Source organism: Nanorana parkeri, unplaced genomic scaffold (assembly GCF_000935625.1).
Source record: "Nanorana parkeri isolate BGI_ZX_2015 unplaced genomic scaffold, ASM93562v1 scaffold670, whole genome shotgun sequence".
Taxonomy (NCBI): Eukaryota; Metazoa; Chordata; class Amphibia; order Anura; family Dicroglossidae; genus Nanorana; species Nanorana parkeri.
In genome coordinates this window covers 797,656-807,629 of record NW_017306938.1, presented here as the reverse complement: position 1 = coordinate 807,629, position 9,974 = coordinate 797,656, and the positions used below count along the sequence as shown (strand labels likewise).

At 39.6% G+C, this 9,974-nt stretch overlaps 1 protein-coding gene across 2 annotated transcripts in view; it reads right to left on the bottom strand.

Annotated features, from left to right (window-relative positions):
* The window catches only part of MDGA2 (MAM domain containing glycosylphosphatidylinositol anchor 2), a 521,930-nt gene that overhangs the window by 72,915 nt on the left and 439,041 nt on the right, over positions 1-9,974 (bottom strand). The gene's annotated exons all lie outside the window — the stretch shown is intronic.

Sequence of the window (9,974 nt, the reverse complement as noted above, 5' to 3'; positions counted from 1 at the left end):
TCAATAGATATATATAGATATATATATCTATATATATCTATATATATATATACATAGATATATAGATATATATATCTATATATATATGCATAAGACATTTAAAATCACATTCTGCTTCCTTGGTTGTCACAATCTGAAGTCATTACAAAACAAATCTGGTCACTCTACAACTTTTGTTTTTTGGGGCTCTTTAATGTCTGGTAAGAGGCCATTTAAAGCAGACCTGGACTTTGGCCATCATATCCTTCTAACAGTACAAGGCAAGTCAGTGTGAATATGGGTACTAGTGTGGGTACCTGAAAAGACTGCTATTTATTTGGGTATGATGTTGCTCTTTGGGGTGTGGTACGCTGCATTATCCCCTACTACAAGTGCTTGCTGCCCTGAAATTTGCATGCAACTTAGAAGTCAGTCAATGGCAGCCCTTTTTAGAATGGTATTTAGCTTGAGGTGTTCCCTTTTAACAAAACTTCCGTAAAATAAATATGTGGGCTGCCGCTGAATACATCCTTTTGAAAATGTTAGTAGCATGGCTGTTATACTGACCCACTGGCATTATATTTGTTACAAGCAGTGAATAACAGCTGCTAGTATTCTCTTTAACAAAACATATGTAGCATTCCAGGGCCTCTTTTAACTTAATAACAATAAAAAAGTGGTTGAGTACATTTTGTCTATTCCATTTTGTTCCTTTCATTGATGGATGATGGCCTGTATAGGTACATGTATGCTGTTTTATTTGTCATGCGTCTGGGGGTTTTCTAACATCCCCCCAACACCTCCTTGATCGATTCCCAGACAATACACTGCAATATGCCTTGTAACAGCCAACCGAAGCTCTGGGGCTTAATTCCTCGCCACGCTTGTCACAGACTTGCTCAAATACTTTCAGAGAACACCAAGAAGTGCTTATACTTCTAAATGAAACTTCTCAAATCAATTAGTGGGTGGTAGTGTACCAGCTGATGACTTTTCTTTTGTCTGGAAGCCATGGTTGTAATAAGTAACATTAATTTAAAAAGCTTACACTTTGCAGGCCATTAATCTCTGCCTGGCATTGTACTCTCCTCTAGGAAGACAGGAAAGGCCATCCAGACTATTCGAAAATGACTTTCTTTATCTTCTTTTCCAGGCCAAAAAAAAAAAAAGAAAGTAAGCTGCGAAGTTCAAGCGCAGGTTAATGCAACTGAGGAGGCATAAAGTCTACAAGTTTGTACGATCTTGGTACTGGCAATAACACATTACTGGATGGTTTTTCCGTCCACGGAGGTTGGAAAGACCCCGGATTTTAAAAAAAGCACAATGCAATCTGGCACTGAAATGCTTTGTGTGCCGTATACAATGACAGCTGAGAAATGGAAGGCAGAGAATTACGGCATCAGGAAAAGCGAAATTCGGACATAAAAAGGTTCATGAAATGAGCAGAATGTTTCTAAAGAACCCTGCTATGATATGGATGTATAATATCCAATTCGTTTTACAACCAATATTATCTGTTCTTAGAAAAAAAATTGCACAGTAGAGATGTTTAGCTAGCCAGGGGAAAAATGAGCGTCCTTTAGATTCTTAAAGGAAAATAAAAGCAGTAAAATAGGAACATTGTAAAAAGTCCATGACGTTCAGCTCTGTTCTAATACTGCTTAGAAGAAAGACAATAGAAAATCTGACACAACGTTATCCTCTGGGTAAAAAGAAAATACTTGCCCCTATAGATGACAGTTGGGCTAATTATCTGAATAAATAATTCCTATAATTCTACTACATCCCCTTAAGGACCAATGACAGAATTATTACATCATAAGGAACCATGACAGAATAATTCTGTCATTGGTCCTTAAGCGGTTAAGCTTCCGTCATGGATACATCAACAGGTAAATAGCCTGTGATGTCTACTTTATATAAATATATACTTTTGTGTGGCAATTTTTGTTTTCTGTGATGGCTATTAAACTTTGAAGACAAACATACCACATTTTTACATTGTTCCACATTGAAATTGTGACCTGTAACTACCAAAAATAAACTGGAATACTAGACATATAATGTACTCTGTAAATCTGGACAAATAAATGAATTTAGTTTGCATTATTTTTTTAAGCTGCACTAATTATGTACACATTATTATCGCCAAAACTGTGAAAACTGTTTTTTTTTTTGGTATTTATTTTGTAATATATGAGAACTTATCTGTGTATATGTCACATCAAATTAAAGCCCTTTTTGTCCTTTAAAAACCGTATATAAGACTGTATGTGTTGGTGCAATAAATGAGAAAGATGGAAATTGCAGTTGAACACACACAGCAAAAATTCAAAAATTGCTTTGGTCCCTAACTGAAAGACACGCATCTGAAGTTTGGTCCTTTAGAACCTTGGTTCTCAACTGGTGGGTCACAACCCCTTGTTCAGTGGGTCGCACACATGCCTTCCACTTTTCTAGGTGAGAGGCTACTCAGCCTCCCCCTAGCGCAGAACTGTCCATTCTTACGCCAAGCAGCCATTCAAAATATGCTGCCTGGCGCCAAGTGTCGACTTGAGCTGGGGCCGGCTAGGGGTATGGCCACGAGGGAGCTCCAGCCATATGTACATTGCTTATACTGTAGCTCCTTTGCATGTCCTGTAGAGGTGCCTGGACTGGAGTGACATCACATTCTGGCTCCCAGCGACTCTACGGGCACACATGGGAGCTGTGCAAGCAATGCACATATGAATGGAGCTCCAGCACAGCAGCCCACACTGCCGTGCGTTCCATTGCGGTACGACTTGGGTCTCAACTTAATGACCGAGGACAAATGTGGGTCTTGAGCTTACACAGGTTGAGAACCACTGCTTTAGAGGATATCTGGATTTAAAGTAAACAAAGCCCCTGGTGATGCTGTAGATCCTCAAATCATCTCTGAATCATGCTGACCCTGTGCTTTCTGGGGGGTGACTACTTTTGTTCCCCATGGTCCCTGTGTGTGTGTTGTAAAGTAGTCACCGCTCCAAGCTCACTCCTGTGATGGACTACAATCTCATGTTTAGTTTAATCATTTGTATTGAGATTGTAGACCATCAAGGGAACAAGTTTGGGGCGATAGCTACTTTACAACACACACATGGGGAACAAACATAGCCCCCCTCCAGAAGAAAGGACAGTGTCAGCACCAATTCAGACTAAAGCCAAGTGGTACACAAATAAGACACATTTTTGGTAATAGTTACTAAGAGGTACTTGAATGTATTTTTAGGATTTAATTCCTGAGTTTAGTGTCACTTTAAAGTAAACAAGCCCCTAATGATCCTTTCCTACAATGATATGACCAAACCAAACTATAGCTCATCTCTCAGGCTCTCATGTTTGAGTGGCCGCCATTTTGTATACAATGTAATACAATAAAAGAAATATGTTACTGACAGAATTAATAATCTACACCATAGTATGAATCGGAAAGTTACATAAAAGTGTTTTATTTAAAGTAAACATTACAATAATAACTGTACTTTTAGTATGTTATTCTTTAAATAACCCCTATTCCCCCAAACAATCCCCCCCCAAATCAAACACTAACCTGCCCCCACCCTTCCTGGGAGGATTCTACTGCACATGGCTTTGCTGGGAATTTTTTTGAAGAGGCTGTATGGCTCCACGTGACTAGCACAGTGAAGATCTACGAAAAGTAGCAACAGGTAAGTGTAGGAATTTGCTGAATATTGGGAAATAGGGCGGGTTTTTGTTTGTAAAAGAGTATACAGTAATTATTGATTGATTTATGTGAACAGGTATGAGAAATCAAGCTTGTACTACAAAGTTATAAAACATAAAAGCAAAACTCCAGATATTGTTTTCTAGTTATGAGTAAAGTGTGTAAAAAGTGGGTAGGGAATGCAAAAGTGAGAACTTTTGTCAGGTTTTATGAATCCCAACCAGTGAAATTTGCCCCAACTACAGAAAACAAGGTTTTGGTTGGATTTCTATTTTAAAGTCTAGCTTCCAACAATGTGTTTTTTAAATGTTATCTTGGATAGAGTGGGGAAAGGTAAACATCTGTGTATGGTTTGTATTACTATGTCCTGTTTGAGGCAAATGCCCCCCTGTTCGGTCCCACCCACACACTATTATGCCTATACTCAGGAGGGAGGTTAGTGAGAGGAAATAAAAATTTAACTTAAGACAACAAATACTGTAACAATTTTCCACTCTACTGAAAAAAGCTTCTATTTTGTTTTGTCTGTGGGCTTTATTTTCACTTATTTCCTGTCCTGTGACAGGAAGTGAATTGAAGTCCTCCCAGATGGACGTGCACACCGCAATAAAAACTAGACGGCTGCTCAAACCTTTCCCTTTCAGTTCAAGAGCTATGCTTTAACTGGTGATATATTCTATTTAAATACTTGCAGACATGCCATTTGTTTGAAGCCAGAGATTCAATCTGAAATGGCAAACTAGGTCAAATCAAATAACAGGTCAACCAACACTATACATCTGAAAATTATCTTGATAAAAGGCAAAATGAAAAAAATAAATTACTTTAATTCTTCTGAAAAAGCAGCAGCTAATTCAAATAGCACAGCACATAATACTTGTTTATCTGCCTCAAATTGTCTTCTTCAGCTCGTATGATAATAGCGACTAGTTATGTTTTTATGTGCTGTAGGTTATTGATTGCTGATTACCGCATTATTTGTGATTTTGCTTGATTTGCTTTTTTTGAAAAGGAAGAAGGGATTTGTACAGCATGCTATTATCACTGTTCTACCTTCTTTTATGTAACCATAGTAATAACAATTATTAAAGAAAAGCTCATTCGAGCCTCACTACAGTAACTTAATATAGAAAACACTGAAAAGCTTTGTTGTTAAGTGTTGAAATAATAAAGAGAGTTATTAACAGTCTAGCACAAAATGAATCATGTTTCAGGAGCAATAGACCTACTCACGGTCAGAAAATGGCAGCCATCAGAATACCTGAATGCTGGAAGTTTGTTATTTACAGTGGATGGGCATCATTATTCATGCTTTTATTAGCAGTTGCCCACATGACCTGCCTTATCTTGGAGAAATTGCAATTTGACTGGTCACCCAGAGGACATTTGCAGAAGTGGCAGAGTTCCATAGGTAGAGTTCCAAATTGACACACGGGTTGAACTTGATGGACTTGTGTCTTTTTCAACCTGACTAATTATGTAACTATGACACCAGTTGGATCAGCTGATGAACCTGTCTGGTGCCTTTAAGAAAGTCAGTCATGAGACAGCTTCAAAGTGTACCATACCTGGGACATGTTGAAGTCCATTAACCATAGATTTCCGTGGAGGTGTGGGGAAGGGGAGAGGTTTTGAAAGTAGGGGATTACTATAATGGGTCTAATAAGGATTGAGTGGGTTCAGCAGTTATTTACCTTTAAAAGCCTCCTTTGTGTAGTCATCCAAAAAACTGGAGACTGCTGCTGGACACTGCTATCTTGGATGTGATGTCAGCAGCCCCAGCAGACTCAGAGCTGCCATTCAAGTTGCACTCTATAGTATTACAAGGAGGAGCTAACACGCTGATGTCATCACACTGATCACTGGGAGAGAAGATGGATGCTAGTGGAGGAATTATACAGCTCCGCCTATTAAGCTTTGAATGTAAGTTTTTAAAGAATTTATGATTAAAGGTTTTTAAGGATTTTATACTATGTGTTGGTAACCGACCAACAGTTTCCAAAAAAACACAGCAAACTGACAGGAGATATTGACTGCAAAAGGAGGTTGCCATCAGCTGTCTTGGGAGAGTGGCTCGCTGAGGATTGTAATCTGAGTGCAGTTTGACCATTTAACAGTGGTCAAAGGAGTCTGGTGAGTGTATTGATTGCACAGAAATACTTAGGATATCACACTTAAGAAATGCCTTTTTGGAATGGAGAGCAATTGCACTTTATATATTGTTGACATAACCTCTAAAAAGAGACTTTTTTTGTGTGTGTGTGTGTGTGTGTGTATATTTTATAGAGACTAATTTGTGGAGTTGCACATGTGATCTGAATCACAACATATTGCACATGCAGTTTTGAGAATTGGGGAGGTCACATATTGTGTTGGGACAATCACTAGGCACCTTATTGTTTATTGTTTATGTATAAGTTGTACGTTTTTAGCGCAGTGACTTTATTGTCTTGAGATTTTAGAGGGTGATTATAGGATTCACTTAGTTTTCACTGCTGCTGACACATTATATTGAAAGGAAACATTAAAAGCGTGGATTTTACACACAAATGCAACTCTATAGTATTCCCCTTCACTTCAGCTAAGTAAAATTTTATGCAGGGAGGCCAGGGTTCAGGGAGACGGGCTAGCACAGACAGTAATTAGACACTCACCGAAAAGGAGAGACCTATCACTTGGGCAGGAGGGTGAGAACTGTGCTAGTGAACCGACTAGTGAATTTTTCTATCAAGTTTAATAGCACATTGGAAGTCACTAAAAACTATTTGTGGAAAGGAAAAACACTGCAGGTAAACATTGTAAATACTTGATTTTTTATATGCTTTTACCTGCAACTGTTCAAACATGATGACAGGGTATCTTTAAAGAAGTGACAGCACCTGGGCCTTCTGCTCTAGTTGACTGCCCTAATACTTCTGTACTTACTCATATAGATACACACAGAGCTGGATAGCCTGAGAAAAGATAGGAATATATGATTTATGGATTACTAGATCTTGTAAGGCTCTCTTAACTATGGAAATGTTCTATCCTTTAAGCACTGCTGGAATCCAGGTTCATGAAAAGGACATCATCCTTTAAATTGATGAATATGAAAAGAAGAGCATCTGAATATTAAAATTATTGCTGCATATAAAAATTACTTTTTTTTCATCTGTGTTAATAAGGGTGTCAGCAGGTGTCTCAAAGTTCTTAAAAAAGTAATTTGGGATAACACACATATACATTTAATGCATTTTAACAGAGATGGTTACTTCAGCCTTGTGTAGACTCAAGTTTATTGAGAAAGCTAAGGGATGATGATCATTTAGCTTTGTCAATAAAGTTGATTTTTAGGTCAATACCCTTTCAACTCCTTGTCCAGGCCTCACACAGCATAGGCAGGGGATGATTTATCAATCAAAAGGTCACTACTTTGATCAAATGGAGAGTCTGTGGTGTACAATTCTTATTCCATTTGATCTTTTTATTTGAATCAAAGGATTGACTTTATGATCATATTGATACGTCCTTGACTTCCATCGCAGGAGGTGATCAGGGTTTTGCCACAGGGTTTTAGCAAATTTTAACTTCCCATGAGGAATTCATTTTCACTAGCCCTCAGTGCTACCAAAACTGTTTTCGTGAACCTTTTAGGTGGGTCTGTACTCTTACTGATAAAGACTAAATAAGTAGAGGAATTATCTGACTCACGTGCAAGGGAGTTTTGAACATGGCTTGGATGGTGAAGGAACCTTCTGTAGGAGAACAATCGCGAGTATGCCCACTGCTGCCGCTATGCCTGGTCTTGTCACAGTGGCAATGTATAGTAGCTTTCCGATTGCTCTGCGGCACGTCATTGTCAAGCTTTCTGCTTATTTGCTCTTTTGGTAGCCTGGTTCCATAGGTGTTTTTGCTTCCTTTGCATCTTGCATGTGGAATTGTTACAAAATTTCTGCAATGTTCTGACCTTGGCTGAGAAGACAGCTTCCATCTTCTTACCTCTCCCAGATAGTGACTGATGTTTCCTAGCTCTTTATTTTAAAGATTTATTTTAGTTTGCGAACTATTTGAATATAGTTCCTTTCTTGTTCAAAACAGGTTATAATGTTATCAACATAAATTAGGATGCACTATATGTCCATCTGTCTTCTTGATACCTGGAGTAAAGACAGGGATCTGCTTTGCTTCTTGTAAATCCCTCTATCATGAGTATTTCAATCACTTTCTCATCCCGCATTCTTGCAGGTTGCTTGAGTCCGTAGATGCTCTTGTGGCATTTACAAGCTTGTGTCCATGCTTAAACCATGGTGGTTTCTCCCTGTAGAGATCTTCCTTAATTTTCATATAGAAAGTGGTTTTAACATCTAGGTGTTTCACTTGCCCTTCCAGGCTGCGATGCTAAGGAATGTTCTGATGGTGGAGTGTTTTACGACGGAAGCAAATGTTTCATCGTAGCATTCTCCAAATTTCTGGGAGTATCCCTTGGCAACTAATCTGGCTTTGTATTTGTGGATATTTTTTTATGCATCAAGCTTCACATTAAAACCGGTGGGAAGCTCCGTGAGTATCCAGGGTTTTTTTTTTCTTTATTTTTTATTTTATTTCTTCTTCTGCTGCCTCTCTCCATTGATTGGCTTCATGTTTTGGTAATTTTTCTATGTCTTCCCACGATGTTGGTTCGAGTATGCTATGCGTCTTTGCAGTACAGATGTTTTCTCGCTTACCGACTTACCTGTTTTGCGACCACTCGCACTTACGACGGACCGCCGATCGACCTCCGACCTTGCGCGTCAGCACGCCGTGTCGCCGGCAGAAGTGACGTCCTCCGATCTTCACTGCGGGTCCCGTTAAGTATTTCCATTGCCCGATGTACAGTACACTGTTTGGTACTGTACATCGGCAACGCTATACAGTACTGTACTAACGCAGTACAGTACTGTATAGAGTTCCTCACTTAACGACCAATCTGTTTAACGACCTGGTCGTAGGAACGGAACTCGGTCGTTAAGTGAGGAATACCTGTATATGACAGCTTACAGGGTGGTATTTCCTTTGTTGCTCGAGTGGATCTTTTAATTTCCTGTTGTCCAGCAGAATTTAACATGGAACTTGACTTGTCCATTGTGAGTTCCACCTCTTGTTCTGATTCCTGTGCAGCTCTGGTTGACTTGCATTGTCCTGTTTAGTGCCCATAACCTGTTGGTTATGTGTTTAGATGAAGCCCTGAGATCTTGAGGAATGCTGAATTAAGCTTTACTTGCTTAGGAGAACATTACATAAGAATGCAGCATTATAAAGCATACTGAGATAACTTCCTGTATATATCACAGATAAGCATAATCATAGAGACTAACATAGCACTACACTGCCATCTACAGCTCAAAAGACATAATTACACAGGTAATACAATCATATATATGCTGTTGCATTTCCAACACCAAAAACTACAGGAGGGGAGGGGAGGAGACAAGACCAGTCACCCTGCAGGGGGAGAGAGAGCAGCAGTGATTGGTCTGTATTACAGGAAGCTACTACACAAAGGCAAGATTTTATCCTGTATTACTGCGCAGACCTGGAATAAACACAAAGCTCATCAAGATTCAAGTAATAATACACACGACTCTTATATTTAGACAATATTTGTGTATCCCGGCAGGGCCGTCTTTAATACTGATTGGACCCTGGGCAAACATTTTCTTGGGCCCCCCACTCCTACCCACCCTGACCCCCTAACCAACACCCCACCCCCACAGAACACCCCCTACCCGCCACGCCATACGCCTATACGACAGGGGCGGAGCAACACTATACAATACGGATTGCACAGTAAACAGAAGAGTGAGCCGGGTGTATCTTTTGCGGGCTCAAGGGCAGGGTGTAAAGCACCTGACGGATTATTGAGGATCACAACTGTGGAGATATGGCACACGTGCAGTTTTAGTAAGCATCTATCTAGTCCTGTTGCGGCATATCAGTTTGGGTTCCAGGTTTCACTCTCAGTCTCAAGGGAGAGTTTGGATCCACGAAATCATCTGCCGGCTTATTAATGAGATACTACTTAGGAATGGTTATTACAACATAATCCACCCTGGTAGTGAGTGCACAACCCGATGAGGGTGTAGGTTCATAGAGAAACTGGTGGTTCACATGAGCAGGAACTCAATCCCCAGATAACACTCTATGGCCGCATGCAATAGTATGAATAGCAGTAGAGCTCCAGTAATATGTATAACACCATGTACTTCCGATAGCACAGCATACAGCAAGTGAATAGCAATAGCTCCAGTAATACATATAGCACAGCAAA